Raw genomic sequence first — 18898 nt, 5'->3', positions numbered from 1 at the left:
CGCACTCAAATCATGTCTCTTTCATTACTAAACACTACAATTGATAGATGTTTTCAGCCACAGAGGAGCAATAACTACGTCGAATGACTTTATTATCTACTGAGACTAGCTCACTGCCGAACAGTGATCGGCACTGTCTGAACAGTGAGCGGCGCCGTTCGTGATTAATACCTGACACCTCCCCTTAATCACGATCTACATGTTAACTTGCCTACTGGTCTAAGTCTCAGCTAGGCTTACAACATAATTTGGATTTTCTACAATGCACAACTTACTTCTACACATTTCAAATTTAGCCTTTCCAAGAGGCTTGGTGAATATGTCAGCCACATTTTCATTTGTATTACAATATGATAAGTCAATTTCTTTTGATTGCACTTTTTCTCTTACAAAATGATGTTGTGTGTCAATGTGTTTTGTCCTTGCATGATATATAGGATTGTTTGCCAATTTGATAGTGCTTTGATTGTCACATCTGATTACTGTAGGTGCTTGTTGTGTTTCTCCAACATTTTCAAGTATCCTTCTAAGCCATATTGCTTCACAGGTAGCACTGCATAATGCTTTATACTCAGCTTCAGTGGATGACAAGGAAACAGTTGGTTGTTTCTTACTGCTCCATGATATGGGTCCTAAACCAATATTGAACAGGTATCCAGTAGTAGATTTCCTATCATCTAGATTTCCAGCCCAGTCAGAATCAGAGTAACCTTTCAACTCAACATCAAATTCATAAGTATACATAATAGCAAAATTTTGTTCTTTTCAGATATTGAAGGACTTTCTTTGCTGCTTTCCAATGGCTTTCACAAGGCTTAGCCATGAACTGACTAAGTATGCTGACAGAATATGTTATATCTGGCCTGGTAGTGGTGAGATAGTTCAGACTTCCCACTAGTTGATGATACAAAGTTCCATTCACCTCTTTGGTTCCATCATCACTGCACAATTTGACATTATGTTCTAAAGGAGTAGATGTTGCCTTGCATTCAATCATATTGAACCTTTTAAGGATTTCCCTTGTATATTTGCTTTGTGTGATTAGTGTCTTACCAGATTCCCTCCAAACTTCAAGACCTAAACAATAATGCAATTCACCAAGATCCTTCATCTCAAATACATGTGACAACTGAATTTTAATTTCTTCAATCAACTTGCATGCATTTCCTATTATGATAAGATCATCAACATATACAGATATTAAAGCAACATTCCCACCTTCATCTTCCTTGATGTACAAGTTAGGATCATTTTTGCTTCTCATAAAAGAAAGAATCAATTTTTGAATACCAAGATCTTGGTGCTTGTTTCAAACCATATAAAGCTTTCTTTAACCTGCAAACTAGATGCTCCAGTCCCTGTTTTACAAACCCTTCAGGCTGAACCAAATAGACTTCTCCTTTTAACTCACCATTCAAAAATGCAAATTTGACATCTAACTGATGCATTTTCCAATTATATTTTGTAGCTAATGCAATCATGATTCTAATTGTGTTCAACTTAGCTACAAGTGCAAAAATATCTTCATAATCAATTCCCTCCTTTTGTGAATATCCTTTTGCAATCAATCTAGCTTTATGCTTATCAATACTTCCATCAACATTAAACTTGGATTTATAAAGCGATTTTCATCCTATGGGAACTTTGTTTTTAGGCAATTCTGTTAATTCCCATGTGTCATTCTTCGTTATAGAGTTATATTCTTCATTCATTGCATCTCTCCATTCTTCATATTCTTTATCTTCCTCATAGCTTGAAGGTTCTACAACATTCATAACAAGAGACATTAATGCATAATCTTTATACCTTACAGGTACCTGACTTTGACATGATGACCTTCTTGGAGTTTTACTTCTTTCATCTTTCTTTCTGCTTTGTGGAGTCTCCTCTCCTTTTCTCAGAGTATCATGACTGCTTGATGCTCCTTGCTCTTGAACTTGTACCTATTCATGTGCTTGTTCCTGTTCTTGTTCAACACTTGTATCTAATTTGACATAATCATCAATATCATGCCATACACTAGTGTTATTCATTTTATCACCTTCATTTGCATTCTCATGAAACACCACATCCCTACTTGCAAGAAGTCTATGAGTACTGGTATCAAACAATTTGTATGCTTTCTGATCAACACAATAATCAATAAATATGCACTTAATGGAATTTGCATCAAGTTTTCTTCTTTCATCTTTTCGAATATGAGCAAATGCCTTGCAACCAAAAACTCTTAAATTACTCACTTTTGGTTTTTAACCATAAAATGCTTCAAAAGTTGTTTTAAGCTCTAAACTTTTGGTTGGACTCCTATTTTTCAAATAAACAGTAGTATTAATAGCTTCAGCCATAAAGCAATTAGAAATATTTTTACCTTGAAGCATACTACGTGCACATTCAACTAGTGTTCTATTTTTTCTCTCAGCAACTCCATTTTGTTGAGGTGTATGTGGCACTATAAATTGTTGCAGAATCCCATTATTTTACAATATTGATTAAATTCTCTTGATTTGTATTCTCCCCCCTAATCAGATCTCAAAATTTTGATGTAATTACCAATATGTTTTTCCACCATACTCTTAAACTCTTTAAAGTACTCAAAAACATCACTCTTCTTTTTTATGAAATAAACCCATGTATACCTAGATCTATCATCCACAAAAATAAGAAAATACCATGCTCCACCAATAGATCTAGTTTGCATAGGTCCACATACATCAATATGAATTAATTCAAGTATTTCCCTTTGCTTTTTTTCTTTATGTATAGGAAATTCCTCTCTATGTTGCTTGCCAAGTACACATGCTTCACATTCAACATGATCATTCTTCAAGATAGGAAGACCTTCAACCATTGTGTTGTTTTGAAGTAGCATTAAATCTTTGTGATTTATATGTCCATGCCTTTGATGCCATAACTCTATTGTTGATATTGTTGTAGATGCCAACGCTTGATGACTTTTCCTCGTCACATCCAATTTATACAAGCCTCCAACTCTGGTACCTGTGGCAATAACCTTGTATTGATTTTGAATGTCTTTCACTACACACTGTGATTTAACGAATTCCACCTTCAAATCTTGGTCACCAATAGTAGAAACAGAAATTAAATTCTTTTTGATACTAGGAACATACATCACATTATGGATCTGTCTCTCTTGTCCATTAGACAAATTCACACCTATTACTCCATAACCTTGAACTTTAAGTGATCCATTATCTCCTAGATAAACATATGTTCCATCAATGTTTTCATAATATTCATCAAACCACTCCTTATTACAAGACATATGGAGTGATGCACCAGAATCAATGAACCAAGCATTCACATCATCATTTTCCATAGACAATTTAGCATCAGAAACAAACAATTTAAGATTTTTAAATCCATCACTGATTGAGCTGTCTTTGTCCACAAAATTTCCATTATGCCTTATGTTTCTTTGCCTAGACTCATTATATTTCTTTTTATAGCAATCTTTAGAATGATGCCCAGGTTTGCCACAATAATAACAATCATCATTTCTCTTATCATGGATTGGAAATTTAGACTGTCATACCTTTTTGTTTTTCTTGAAACTTTCCTCATTTTTTCTTGTCCCGTGGCTTGCCTCTGCATGGATGTTTGCCCCTGGCTACCAACGCCAAATCTGAACTACTAGAGCCCAAATTAAATCTCTTCATCCTCTCCTCCTCTTGTAGAATAATTCTTGTCAATTCATCAAATGTAGGGGGCTTCTCTTTAGCTGAAAGACTTGAAAAAAAAAATTGATAATCTTGCACTAAGCCATTTAATGTGATGGTGACTAAGTCAGTACTAGACACCTTTTCACCAATATCTCCCAACTTATCACTTAAATTTTTGACACGAGATATTAAATTGCTTATATTTTCATTTGCTTCCATTTTTAGAGATAAAAGCTTAGTATTAAAAAACAAGATCTGGTTTGTATTTGTTGTTTCATACAAACCCTTCAGCATATCCCATGTTTCTTTTGATGTCTTGCAATCTCTGACGTGAGGAATAATGTTGTCCTTTACGGACATACGCAGCAACACCTTTGCTTTCGTCTCCCTTCTCTCCCAATCTGGAATAGAAGCTGCAACCATGAGTTTGGGCTCATCCCCACTCACAATGGACCACAAATTATAACCTTCTAAAATAGTCAGCAACTTGAATTTCGAATTCACATAATTTCCTCCATAAGTTTGGTGGATTCATTCAAATAAGTATCAGCCAACAAATTTGACATGATGGAAAAAATCTCTCTAATCACCAAAATGCCACCAAATCTAAATCCAAATGTACCCAAATTCACCAAATCCTAGAAACTTTCACCACACATGCACCATAAAAATCTTTACTAACTCCTTTTCACTATAAAAATTTCCACCAACACTTTTTTTTAACCCATTTCACCACTTTAAATAAAAAAATACTAGAAAACCTTATCACTCCTTATGATAATATTCACATTAAAAAACAAACACACCCTTTTTTTTAATTTTTTCTCACCGCTCATTCTTTTCACTACTTAAAATTCTTTTCACCACTTAAAACAAAAGTGAATATTTAAAAAAAAAACTTATATCTCCATAAATAAAACAAACTCAAACATTGAGTTGCCTTCCAACAACGATTTTTGTTTTAATAATAACGTCAAACTTTTAAAGTAAAACAAGGAAGGCACCATGGCAAAAAATATGAAAGGCACCGTGAATTACTGCCACAATTTTCACGTCGGGTTCTGGTATTCCATAAAAGGGCCCAAATATGAAAGGCACCGTGAATTACTGCCACAATTTTCACGTCGGGTGCTGGTAATTCCATAGAATGGTCAATGCTCACTGTCTGGAATAGAACATCTACAAACGAGTTACAAGTTACTCTCCAGCTTTCACACAGAGTCACTCACCAGCGTTCACACAACAGCACAAGTTACTCTCCAGCTTTCACACAGAGTTACTCCCCAGTGTTCACACAACAGCACGATTTCAAGTTCTTACTCTTCACAATCAGCCAACACACAGCGAAACAAACAACGCTCTTTACAAACCATGCCCACACTTCAACGCACAGCTCAGCCCCACTCAAACAGGCTCTCAGCACAGCCCCACTGCAACAAGCTCGCAACTACTCAACTTTCACAACATCAGGCTCCACCACACCAGGCCTCTCCCATAGCTTAGCCCCCCTGAGCTCCGATACCACATCGGAGAACAGAATCGGACTCAAAACATATCTCTTTCATTACTAAACATTGCAATTTATAGACTTTTTCATCCATAAAGGAGCAATAACTGTGCCAAATGACTTTATTATCTCCTGACACTAACATGGCAATTCCTATTTCCACCTCCATAGCAAAGTTAATGCTATGGAGGGTACCTCTGTCAGAGTCTCACAGAGCACGGCGACGGCATGGACCATACCTTTCCGGCTGCCCAGCAAAAAGCCCCCGGCGACCCTGCCCGCAGCCAACCTTGCAGTTCCCCTCACATCGTCCTTCCTCCTCGCCGATGTATTAAACGGATATGCATTCAATGTCACCTCCGTGCGGAGGAATTCAAACTGTGCAGTTGGTGGGAATTTTTTTGAAATGAAAGTTCAAACTTACCAGTCTCGCGCGCAAACTTTTGAAATCAAAACAGCTGAGCGCGTGGTAATCGCTATTTTGGATTGGAGGAGCAACACGGAAGGGTTGAACTGCTTGGTTCTGAGGATTCAACGCAATTTGGATAGAGAGTTTCATCATTGGTAAACTATAGGGATCTTGATAGATTATGTGTGCTCATGGTCCGCCATTCCCACAGAGTTCATCAACATGGAGATCGTTCTTCTTTCTGCAATCCAAAATAGATTTTCTGTGAATAAAATAAAGTAACTCCGCGGGACTTGATCTTGAAATTCTGCTCTAGACTTCTGCTCCATCGTGACACCAATTACCTCATTTACCAAGAAGTCCAAGAGAACCTGCACGGTACTCATCATGGCTGCTATTATTCCATTTCTCATCATTTTTCTTGGGACTTCCCAACTAGTTAAATTAATTTCCAGTTTGAGTTTTTGGCTTGTGGCAGGAGATCAATTAGGATCAACTTCTTAATTGAGACTTTTGGACTGTAGTAGATAACTTGTTCAATGTCAATTGGCATGATAATTCTGTACTCTTCGCCTAATCTTAAATCTCCGATACCAAGCAACTTCATTCCTGGTGAATGGACCAGACATACGGAACTTGGTAACTTGTTGCTGTGATTCGTGAGCATAGATTAGAGGAAGAGTGGAGGAATTCAATGAAGAGAGCGAAGTAAGAAAACAGAGCGAAAGGAAGGTGAGGGTTTCTGATTTCGGAGAAAAGTTGATTCCAAAGAAAAACCACAATGAGGTCTAGAAGTTCCTGTTCAAACAGGGTGTACTTTATGCCAAGAAAGATTAAAATTTGCCCAAGAACCCTGAGATTGATGTGCCCAACTTGCATGTTATTAAATTGATGCAAAGCTTCAAGTCATTTGCATGGTATCTCACAAATGATGGCATTGAGTGCCTTCACACATCTCTATATCTGCCATCAGAAATTGTTCCAGCAATAGGAATGAAATCTGCCAAACCTCTGGGCCACCAGGTGGTGATAGAACAAGAGGACCACCACGATTTGAGGGAGATCGACCTCGATTCCGTATACCTCCATAACTAGATAGAGATTCAAACCCGGCTGGAGCACTGTAAACAACAATTCAGTTACTACTGATATATTTATAAGTCCGCCTCCACCAACAGTGTATGGACATGATAACAGTTGAGATAGAAACATCCACGAAAGGTTTGAATATTCTTCGCTTTGAAATTGACAGACAGCAAAAATATTTATAAGAATTTGTTAACTAGAAATAAATCCAGTTGCATGTGAAGGTTCCCATTTTTTATTTTTTAACATTTTGGACCATTTGAAGGTTCACTCGAGATTCGATTTTCGTCGAAGTAAATTAATCTCCTCCTTTTTTTTTTATGTTTTAACATTTTGGACCATTTGAAGGTTCACTCGCGATTGGATTTTCGTTGAAGTAAATTAATCTCCTGTTGCATGTGAAGTGAGTAGCTAATTGGACATTTAGTTATGTGATACATTTATTTTTACCTAACTAATCAATTAATTTTAGATATTTCTAAAATCTCATATTTCTAAAATCTCATAATGCAAATTTCTGGAAATTCTACATAATTTTGATTTAAATTTCTGAAATAATAAAGAAAGCTAATCAATCATTAACTTATTATTTCGGGTTGTTAATGTTTATTTATATTTTATTATAACAAAATAGTGTGTTATATAAAATCACACCCACTTGTAATTTTTATAAATTTGTGTTATTATATATTTGTTTTAAATGAAGGTTGCAATTTTGTTTACATTTCTCCTATATTCTATACAAATTAATAACATTTTATTTATTATTTTTTTTAAGGGTGAAAATTATATTTCTAGTTATTAATATAGTGTATGTGTATTTATTGAATTTATTAAAAGAAAATAAAAAATAAAATAGGAAATTATATCCTTAAACTTAATTCATTTATACTATTTTCATAAATCACTTATCCACATATTATGCGTACAATGCATTGAGCATAAAATAATTTTACAATATGGAGGTTAGAAAACATGTGTAATACATCATTGTTCACTCCAACAATTTGATTAAGCTATTAATATTATTAATATATAATAAAAAATAAGTATAATATTGTTGTAGTATAAGGTATAATTAGTTTTGATAAATAATATTAACATTTAAACTGTTGTGTTTTTTAGATGCAGTTTAGTTGGTGATATAATGAAGTGTTAAGGCATTCTTTATAATGTTATTGGTTCATATTATAATTAGGTTTTTGTGCTATGTGTTGGGCCATATGAGCATGGTTGGAGGATATAGTTGTAGCGAATGGAATGGATCTCATGTAGCACAAGTATGGGCTTGCATGTTGTAATCTAGGATATTGTAGAGAAGAATTACCTCTAGTATCCTTAAATAAGCACACACACACATGAATAAGGCATCGAAAAAAACACAAAGTAATGGGAGAACCAAAAATAAATAAGCACACACACACACACATGAATAAGACATGGAAAATAACACAGTAATGGGAGAAAAAAAATATGCTCTTTATTGATATATTACCACAATATCAGTTATAATCCTTCTTCTCTATTACATATTTACACTTTCTATTTAGTTACAACAACAAATACCTTTGTCAATCAGCCTGACTACGAGGTTGATTGACTTGCAATTCTCACTAAACAAACAACTTGACTTTAATCTTGGTTTATTATTATGTCTAGTTGATATAGTTGACTAGCCCTTCCAACATATCCCCACTTCAATTCCTTTCTCATCCTAAGAAAGCTGGAGATATGGACATATGTTTACAAAATATTTAAACAAAATTATTGCAAAACATTTTTTATTTATGAGAAATAGTGATTCAAATACTATGATGCCAAAATAGTATTGTCGCTTTCTTTCAAACTTGACTAGTATTCATTGGCTCTAGTATTGATTGGTTTTCTTGTCGATATTGATTTAGTGTTTCCTTTCTCATTGTTAGATTTGTTTGTTGCTTTTGTACTCGTTGATCAATGGGTTCTTCTAGAATCACTTCCAACCATGTATGGAGGGGTACTTTTTTTCCTAGCACATTAACTCCTATTGCTTGTCATTGTGCTCTTGTGGAGAAAAACTCTCTAAGTCTATTGTTGCATGCTAAACTGGAGATGAAAATTTTGACTTTGAAGCATTAGGTCTAAAAATATGAAAAATTGGTGGAGGAGAAGTTGAAACAAGCTATGATCATGGTTGTGGTTGATCTTAGAGTTGATTGAATTCTATTCAATGTATGTGAGGCATAATTTGTTGTAAATGATTGAGAATATTTTCCTTTCATCAATATAGAATTGGGCTTGTACCTTGAGCGACTTCATTTGGGAAAGGTAATCCAATTTATTTACTTCTAATGTTTCTTGCACCTTCATCAAGCTAGGATTAGATTTGTCTTCTAAGCACTACACTTGTTAGACTACTTGATTGAGGTCCTCAGGATCAAGTTGTGTTTTTTTCATTTAGGGAGCCATTGTCACTCTTTTTGAATCAACGTTGTTTCAACTAGATTTTCTTCATTAATAGGAGAAAAATGAGTTCAACAAATTGATGGAACAAATAGAGGAAGTTCAACAGTAAGTAGATTGGCTCACAGAGAAAGATCGAAGGGATAAGATGAGGCTATTTAATCAATTGTTGAACCTGTCCTACAAAAATCCAAACACAAGTTGAAGTGGACATTTCATCTACATAAGCAAGTAAGGAATATGTATACATAGAATTTGGTTTTAAGAAGAAGACTTGGACAAGTAAAACGAAAGTTGACTAAGGCTACGGAGTCTAAAAGAAGAAGGAGGAGGGGCAAGTTAGGCATACTTGTAGAAGAAGCACAAAGTTGAATTTCATCAGATGGATGCCCCTAATTTTTTCTTTCTTTCCATAAAACTTCCACAGGCTGGTTTTTTTTTAAGAATACAAGAACGCTGCAGGACATGCTACACATTTGGTCATGATTCATCATTTTGATAAAGGCACAATTTTTAGTTTTGGATAGTTTTATGCTATGTTACAAGGTTATTATAGCTAGTGGGCTTTTCCTTAAGCATTTTGGTTCAGGAAAAATCACCACATGATCAAGGTTTTGGAGATGTTGCAGGTGCTGCAAAAGTTTGTTGCGAATTTGATAACAAAAGCGAGATAGTGTTTCAGAGATCATGCTTTCAGTTTTGAAGTGGTTTCGTGAGTTCATAAGTTTCTTAGGGATATTTCAAGCCAGCCTGCATGCTTCAGAATTTTAGAGAAAGGTCGGATATATGTACAACTTGGACTATTGCAAAAGTTGCTGCGAAACTGGAGATTTGCAGTAGATTTGCTACATTTTTAACACAGTGGACATTTCAACTTGCTATTTCGAATATTTGGTTTATAGAAGTTGTTTTAGTCATGTTATTAAGTATCGTAGAACTTTAGGATGATGTAATTATGCACTGTTGTGGAAATTAAATGCGTTGATGATGTATCAAGTTAAGATTTGTAATAGGTAATTACTTCCTATTTTTCAGAAAAGTAGGTGAAAATTTGATGTATCTAGCTCGATGATTAGTTTTCCTTCGAAAAATTTGACCCTAATAGGTGGCAGTGGAATATTTTGATGTATATAATATGTAAAAAATAAAGTAAAACTTTTTTTTTTGTCAGTGTGAGGAAGCAAGGCTGATATTTTGTACTTTTTATCAATTTTCCAAGTGAATAGAAGAAGGAAGAAGGGATTTGATAGGGATTCATGTGTCAGAATTTGGTGATAATGTTTTTATTTGTGTTATCAATTATATCTTACAATCCCATGCTTTAAATACATGTCTTCATGTTTGGATTAAGAATAAATATTTCAGAATTCACTATTGTACTCTATTTTATATAAGTTGAACCGTTTATGTTTCTTTTTCCTCTTTATGGCACTTAGAATTCGTCTTGTGACCTGATGCTCTGAATGTCTTTCTCATAATTCCGCACTCACCCTCCCTACAATGAAATCAAGTTAGAATACTAGCAAAACTGCCTATCTTTCCCCTGCATAAATCACCTTTATCATCCCTTATTCACTTGAAATCATTAGCAGAAATGAATTCCATGTTGAATGGGTCTATCTTCTCTTAGCTGCCAGCAAAACAATAAATCAAACCTCCTTTTTTATCCTCATAACTAGCCTAATATCAAAGATTATTCAGTCAACTAATTGAATCATAATTAAACCTAGTGAGAGAGACCTCTTCAAGGTTAGAAGGGCTAGATTATAGCCTAAAAGTGGTTTGTGGTTACCTTTGTAATCCTTTCTTGGCCTAAAGGAAACTAGAGAGTTCTAACATGGACAAAAGTAATATTTTCCTTGTATATGGACAAATGTAATTTGAGAAAAGCATCTGGTTCATAATCTTGTAAATGACATTAAAAGATTATGGTGTTGTCTAACTGAGCTTTATCTTTTAGATTTTTGGCTAAAATCTTACCAAATGTTTTTTTAAGTCAAAACATAATTTTTTATTCTTTTAAATAGGTTTTTGACTATATGGATTAAACATCTTTAAAATCCACATACATTTAAATCATATTACATCTTGAAAAATCCATAGACATTTTAATCTTGGAGAGTTCACTATAATCCCTGAGGCATTGAAATCATGGAGAGTTTAGTACTATAATCCCTGAGGTACCCTAATCTTCGAGAGTTCACAATGTAAACTTGTGATTCCAAGCAATCCTTACCAAATTCTAGGAAAATTTCTAAGGAAAATATATCTTGAAAAACTCCAAAAACATATAATAGGTAAACTGTAACACACCCTCCTATGTAACCGGAGGTGGTCACTGGGTTACTTGACTCTCAAGGTGGAGTTCCAAAATTAGGTGAAATATTTATCCTTTTTCGTTTTCATATCTTTAAAATAATTATAAAATATAGCAAGGAATATCAATTCTAATTTTCGATCAACACCACATATTAGTTCTTGTCGAGTTATTCTTGAAGGACACTTACCTTTGTTTCTTAGAGATGTGATGTTGTAGCTTGAAATTTCACTTTAAGAAAACAGGAAATTTCATAATGTTATCCCCATTAATATTATAAATATATAGAGTTACTCTATTTTTGAGGTCCCTAAGAAATTAGAGCTAAAGTTCCCCAAGGCATACCATTGAGGATTGGAAAGGAAATAGCATGGGATTACAAATCATAAATATGATACAATATGTATTAGATGTATCCCACAGTGGTCACTTCCAATAGAGACAGTAGGCATATACGGAAGATGTAGGCATATATGGAAGATGTGCGCATATACGGAAACTGGGCATATACGGAAGATGTGCGCATATACGGAAGATATGGGCATATACGGAAGATGTGGGCATATACGGAAACTGGGCATATACGGAAGATGTGCGCATATACGGAAGATGTGCGCATATACAGAAGATGTAGGCATATACGGAAGATGTGGGCATATGTGGGCACATCTTCTGTATATGCCCACATCTTCCGTATATGCGCACATCTTCCGTATATGCCCAGTTTCCGTATATGCCCACATCTTCCGTATATGCGCACATCTTCCGTATATGCCCACATCTTCCGTATATGCGCACATCTTCCGTATATGCCCAGTTTCCGTATATGCCCACATCTTCCGTATATGCGTTACATATCCGTTCAAAGAGCTCACCCCCTGCTGCATATTCCATCACAATTGCCAGATGGGTCGGCGTTAATATGACCTGCAAACACAAACGCAATCTCAACATACTCCAGATTGCAGAAATCGGCATTCCTTCAATTGCATCAAATGTTTTAACACAAAATATGCACAACCCCAAACTGAATTTCTTGCCTCTTTGAAGCGAACAATGTTTGGATGTTTCAGAGAACGATGGTTGATGATTTCTCTCTGCACATTTTCGTCAATCTGCAAGAAAGAACAGTTAAGGCCCGCTGGGAAATGGGGAACAATGCGATATTTATAAAAATGGATGCAATCTTAACTAGCCCAGGTCCAATTCTCAGCGCATTCGTGGACAAAAAAAAATTGAGTGGGCCTTAAAGAAAAGTTTAAGGTTCAGTGGAGATGTTAATTATACCTTCTCCCCCCTCTCGATGTATTTGACAGCAACAAGTTCTTTGGTCTGTTTGTCGCGCATCAACCTGGCCACACCAAAGTTACCTGAACCAATATCCTTGACGAGCTCATACCGATCGTTATCGTGCATAATTGGCAGGTCCATGGATGAACCTCCTCTATCCATTTCTCTCTGACCGATTGACTTACTCTGCCAATTTATACCAACCTTAACGTTGGGCTAGATCATATTGTAAACTAGCATTCTCTCATATGGGTCCGCCTCCGCCTGCCTTCCTTCCTTCCACATCCCAATTCTCAGAGTCCCATTCTTTGCTGCATCTGATCCTCCTCCCCCTCTTCCTTCTTTAATCCCCAAGTTTCCAGGCCAGGCGGCGTGTCCCATTCCCAGAGATATGGAGAAGGCAAGGAAGGCCTTGCATATACGTGGCAGGTGGGTGAGTGATTTGTATAACTAACGAGACAGATGGACACACCCGGATCGTTGCTAGAGAAGCTCGCCCTTTGCCCCTTTGCAGCAACCCAACTAAAGACATTACACATTATACAAATACGTTAGGGATAGTATACAAATACGTTAAGGATAGCTTGCTTCATAATTTATTGTTTCACAACTCTAATAATAACATTGCACCGCTAAAAAAACCCAAAGCCTGGAGACCAAAACGGACCCTTTTCCTTAATGACCGTTTTGGACTTTCTTGCTAGCCAGGGATTGCAATCACAGTCAGTTATGATAGAATGTGTTACAACATCATAACAATGGGGACAGTTATGGCTCAGATACGACAACATCGAGACTTGTTCTTGAATCGACAACATATATTTGATCGAGACACAGGAACACGTGTATGCTTCCATTTTAAACCAAAAAAATTTAAACCAAAAAAAAACTCAGGACGTTTGAATAATCTGGAAAATTTGCAGAAAAATTTGATAGCAGGTCTCAAAACAAAGTGTAGCAATGAGACTTGATGCGAATTGTACAACAAAAAATGAAAAATTTGAACAATTATAAATACAATTTGAAATTAGATGAAACTTGTACAAATAAATTTTAAAAGTCATATGATGGACAGTTCAAAAATAAAAACGTCATAAAAAAATTCCTTGACGGGTAGGGTCACCCGTCAAATTTAACCCCTGGCTAGAACTCAACGCGACATATTCGCAAAGTAGGAATTTGTGTATGTCCATCATGTTTGTATTTGTACTTCAAGGCATTAAAGAGAATGCAACCAATTATATAATCGTGCCCCAAAGATGAATTTGTTGGTATATCGGGATTCAATACAGCGAGCAATGCGAGCGTCTTGGCATTAACATCGACCTAATCTCCGGCCATAGCAATAATTTTTCCACTTCCTTCCACCGCACCGATGACCTTAACAGTTGCTCCTTTTTTTTAACCTCACTTTTATAAGAATCTCTTGGTATCTCGAGATTCAATGCAGTGAGCAATGCGAGCGTTTTAGCATTAACAACGACCCAATCTTCAGCAATTGCAACAATTTTTCCACGCTCTTCCACCGCGCCGATGACCTCATCATTTGCTCCTCTTTTTTTGACATCGATGTTATAAGAACTGTGAATCTGCTTTCAACAGCCCATGTGGATGGCTAGATCAGTCAACTGGTTAAGAGAACGACGAATGGAATCGAACATTGTTGGCCATGTTTATAGTGGTCAGGTCTATTTCATCCAATGGATTGGCATGTTTGGTCCTTCATTATGTTTTTCATTGATTCTAGCATTGTGTGAAAACATTTTGAGTGAAATTCTGTTTTCATTCGAAACAAAATTATGTTTGTAAATTTGAAGTGTAAAACCAATTATTGAACAATGAAATATAATTAAATTATTGGTTTTCGAAGTGCCAAGAGAACATCTTTAATTTAATTATGTAAGTCTTTTATATGTTTATGGGTTTTGTTATGCTTCAATTTTCAAGATTATCAGTGTAAGTTATGTCATGGGATCTATGTGTGTAGAAAGGTCAATTGCATGGGTTGCACGGGTTTTGTTTTGCTTCAATTTTCATGATCATCAGTACACGTTCTGTCATGGGTCTATGTGTGTAGAAAGGTAAGTTGCATAATTGATTCATGAATATGCCCAGTACTCAAACAACTCACCTATACCACTATCAAAAGTGTAGTTAGTTGCATTTTGATAGATGGGAGTTTGTCCATAGGGTGGTCCAGTATTGCAATTTTCTTTCGAAAGATCGAAAAGTGACAATTATACAAAGTTCATCGAAGATGTTTAGAGGCAATTATGTTTTAAATCAGTGGAATGAGAAGCTCAAATATTTTGGTGGTCAAAAGTGCATTGTCTGGGAGACTTCAGAATGGGGATAAGTGTTGATGAAGACCAATGAGACAGATGTGGCTTGTGAATTCTATTTTTTGTAATAATTTTTTTAATGATGTAAATGTAAGCATTAAAAGGGGGACTTGGAAATAATGCTTACATTAGTAAATAGGTAAGATTGGGTTGTTGGTAGTTGAGTTTTGTTGAGAGATTTTCTCAACAAGTAATTCTTTGTTTAAAATTTATTGGATCTCATGAGCACTATTTATATGGCTTGTAATTTGGTTTTGGTGTGAATAACATGAATTGTTTTTTTTAACCCTCTGTGCATTATGTCTTCTCCTCTATTTATCTTGTATACAAACACTTAAGATCAAAAATATTTAGAAGAAGAGAGTTTCATATTATCTATAGATTTGTTTAGATCTTCCCATAGTAATCATATTTTTAACAACATGAGTCCAAAATTAAAAATCACTAGGTGAGAAGGCTTCCTCGCATAATGTGCAAGTACCTTAAATTACTAAATACAACTGAACCAACGAAAGTAAGAACTAATTTTGCATAATGAACATCATGTTGTGTTGGGCACATGTTTATTGTTGAAGAAAAATATATTAAAAGGTGTCATACAATTTTGTATAGTGATTGGTTTTTTATTTTTATAATTTATATTCGATACGAGTATTATTCATACATGCATATAATTTTGTATAGTGATTGGTTTTTTATTTTTATAATTTATATTTGATAGGAGTATTATTCATACATACATATAATCAATAAGACTAGGAGTCACTAAAATAAAATTTATTATATAATTTTTACCAATCAAGTTTGATAAGGACAAATAATTATTTTTTACCATCATCTAAAATAAACCTAATTATTTATTGTTACTTGGTTTATTATTAAATAATATAAATTAAAAGAATTAACTAATTTAATAGAGTATATTATTTTGTAAATAATTAAATAAAAATGAATGGTTCATGAAAAATAATCATGAAACCTTATTTTTGTCTATTAAAAAATTAAAGAGAGATTTAAAATCAAAATTAAATAATAATAAAAAAATGTTGTTTGCATTTTTGGAGTGACTTGTATAATAAATTTTGAAATGATAAAATGAAATTTTAATATTTAAAAAGAATGTATGAAAGAAATATATATAAGAGATTGGAAACAAATATCATTTTTAATGAGAAGAGTAATTATATTTATTAAGAAGAGTTCCGGCGTAAATCACATAAAGAAAACCTTTTTCGACGCGTTTCGAACCAACTAGTGTGGTTCATCGTCAGGACAAGTTGAGAAGTCAGATCATGGCTGCCAATATATGGGGAGAGCAGATCATCCAAATGGCTAGGTTGACTAGGTTGATCATCAACGGCTAGCTAAAACGGCTAGATTAAAATTAAAATTAAAAATTAATAAGTCAAAGGTAATAGAATAATTAACTAATTGAAATATATAAGTTATTATGTTTTATTTTATTAATATATTTTTCATAGGTTAATAAATAAATTTAATTCATTTATAATTTATATAACCACTAGGGAAAAGTAAAGGGTTTTTCTTTTTACAGAATGTTATACTATTTTATTTTAATTATATATTAAATTACCTAATACTAATTTATCTAAGCAATTGAATCACTAAGGAGGAGTAAAAGGGGGTTTTTGTAGATTAAAATAATAAAATTATTTATTTATTTATTTATATCTAAAATGCTAAGGGATAAGTGAAGGGTTATTGATAATTGTGAACTAATGGAATAGAATAATTATGAGTGTTGGTTAAAATTAATTTTTATTTCTATGTCAATTTATATTTTAATTATATGGTAAAGGTAGAAAGTTAGAAACAAATAGGATTAATAACTTCGATCGGTGAAAGATCCCATTGACCCTAAGGACATGAAGGGTGTCTACTTGATCCCATGTTCTTGTGGGACCCCCTATATCGGGGAAACCGGGCGTTCCATCCATCAAAGGTTAAATGAACATGCAGCTAACCTAAGACATGGGAGAACCAAGTCTTCAGCATTAGCAGAGCATGTGGAAAAGACTAAACATCATGTTTGTATTGAGGAGGCCAAGGTTATTACCAAGGTTGCGTAGTTCCATCACTGTAAATTCAGGGAAGCAATTGAAATTGAAAAAAGGCCTAACAATCTCAATAGAGATGATGGCTGGAAGATCAGTCGTTGCTGGATCCCTGCCCTTTCTTCTTAGTCTTGGCAAGGTTTCCCCTTATTTTCCCGGTTCCTTCTCCTTAGAGTTGTCTTGTCCTTCCTCCTAGGGTTTCTCCTTTTATTTATGTTCTTGTCCCTCTTGTGAAAAAAAAAAAATATATATATATATATATATATATATTTTGAAGCTAGTTCTAATTTTTATTACTTTTTCCTTATCAAAAATTTTATTAATATTATTAATCCTATTTGTTTCTAAGTTTCTACCTTTACCATATAATTAAAATATAAATTGACATATAAATAAAAATTAATTTTAACCAACACTCATAATTATTTTATTCCATTAATTCACAATTATCAATAACCCTTCACTTATCCCTTAGGATTTTAAATTTAATTAAATAAATAAATAATTTTATTATTTTAATCTACAAAAACCCCCTTTTACTCCTCGTTAGCGATTCAATTGATTAGATAAATTAGTATTAGGTAATTTAATATATAATTAAAATAAAATAGTATAACATTCTGTAAAAAGAAAAACCCTTTACTTTTCCCTAGTGGTTATATAAATTATAAATGAATTAAATTTATTTATTAACCTATGAAAAATATATTAATAAAATGAAATATAATAACTTATATATTACAATTAGTTAACTATTCTATTACCTTTGACTTATTAATTTTTTAATCTAGCCGTTTTAGCTAGCCGTTGGTGATCAACCTAGTCAACCTAGCCATTTGGATGATCTGCTCTTCCTATATATTGGCAGCCATGATTTGACTTCTCAACTTGTCCTGACGATGAACCACACTAGTTGGTTCGAAACGTGTCGACAAAAGTTTTCTTTATGTGATTTACGCGGAAACTCCTCTTAATAAATGTTATGGATCACAGAAACCTCAATTCAACAAAAGTAATTATAATTGAAGAAAAAAAACAAAAAACAAATATTATTATTAATGAAAAGAGTAATTATAATTGAAGAAAAAAAACCAATAACAAGTATGTGTGTGTATATATATATGAATAAGTGAATAATTATATAAACCAATTTAGATATATTTTAACTCTGGATCTCTTAAGTGCATAGAGATCAAATCCTTTGAAATAGAAACCAAACAAAATTAATTCACTTAATAATTAATAAATCCAAGATTCAAAGATATCTAAATTAATTCACTTAATATATATTTATTCATTTATTTGTCATTACTTTTTTTAATTATAATCTTACTTTTTTCTAATTAACAATAATATTTTCAAAATAATAAATATTTTTTTTCCCAAAATCCTCGTACTCAATTGAAAAATCTTATTAACAAGATATGAAAAGTCGATCGTATGTTATGTTTTCAAGGTGATACGCCTCATTCTCGATTTGTTACGTTAATGTGGGCAACTCCTTAAATACCAATAAAAGAAATATTTATTTAAATTTTTAAATTCATCAATCCTAATATGTAGATTTTAAAAATGGATAAATGACCAAATATATAAGTTTTGATGAGAGTGATGTATTGATGGTATTATGGTTTTTGTTTTTTTTCACATTGTTATCACGTGGATTTTGTTTATGGTTTAATGAAGGTAAAGTCTATGTGTCTGACATGAACATGAACACGAACACGGGGTTAAATTTATCCGTGGAGTG

This window comes from Pinus tabuliformis, chromosome 6, assembly GCF_031772625.1.
Source record: "Pinus tabuliformis cultivar Carrire ecotype Pingquan chromosome 6, CPIR1, whole genome shotgun sequence".
NCBI lineage: Eukaryota > Viridiplantae > Streptophyta > Pinopsida > Pinales > Pinaceae > Pinus > Pinus tabuliformis.
This window is presented reverse-complemented; position numbering follows the sequence as displayed.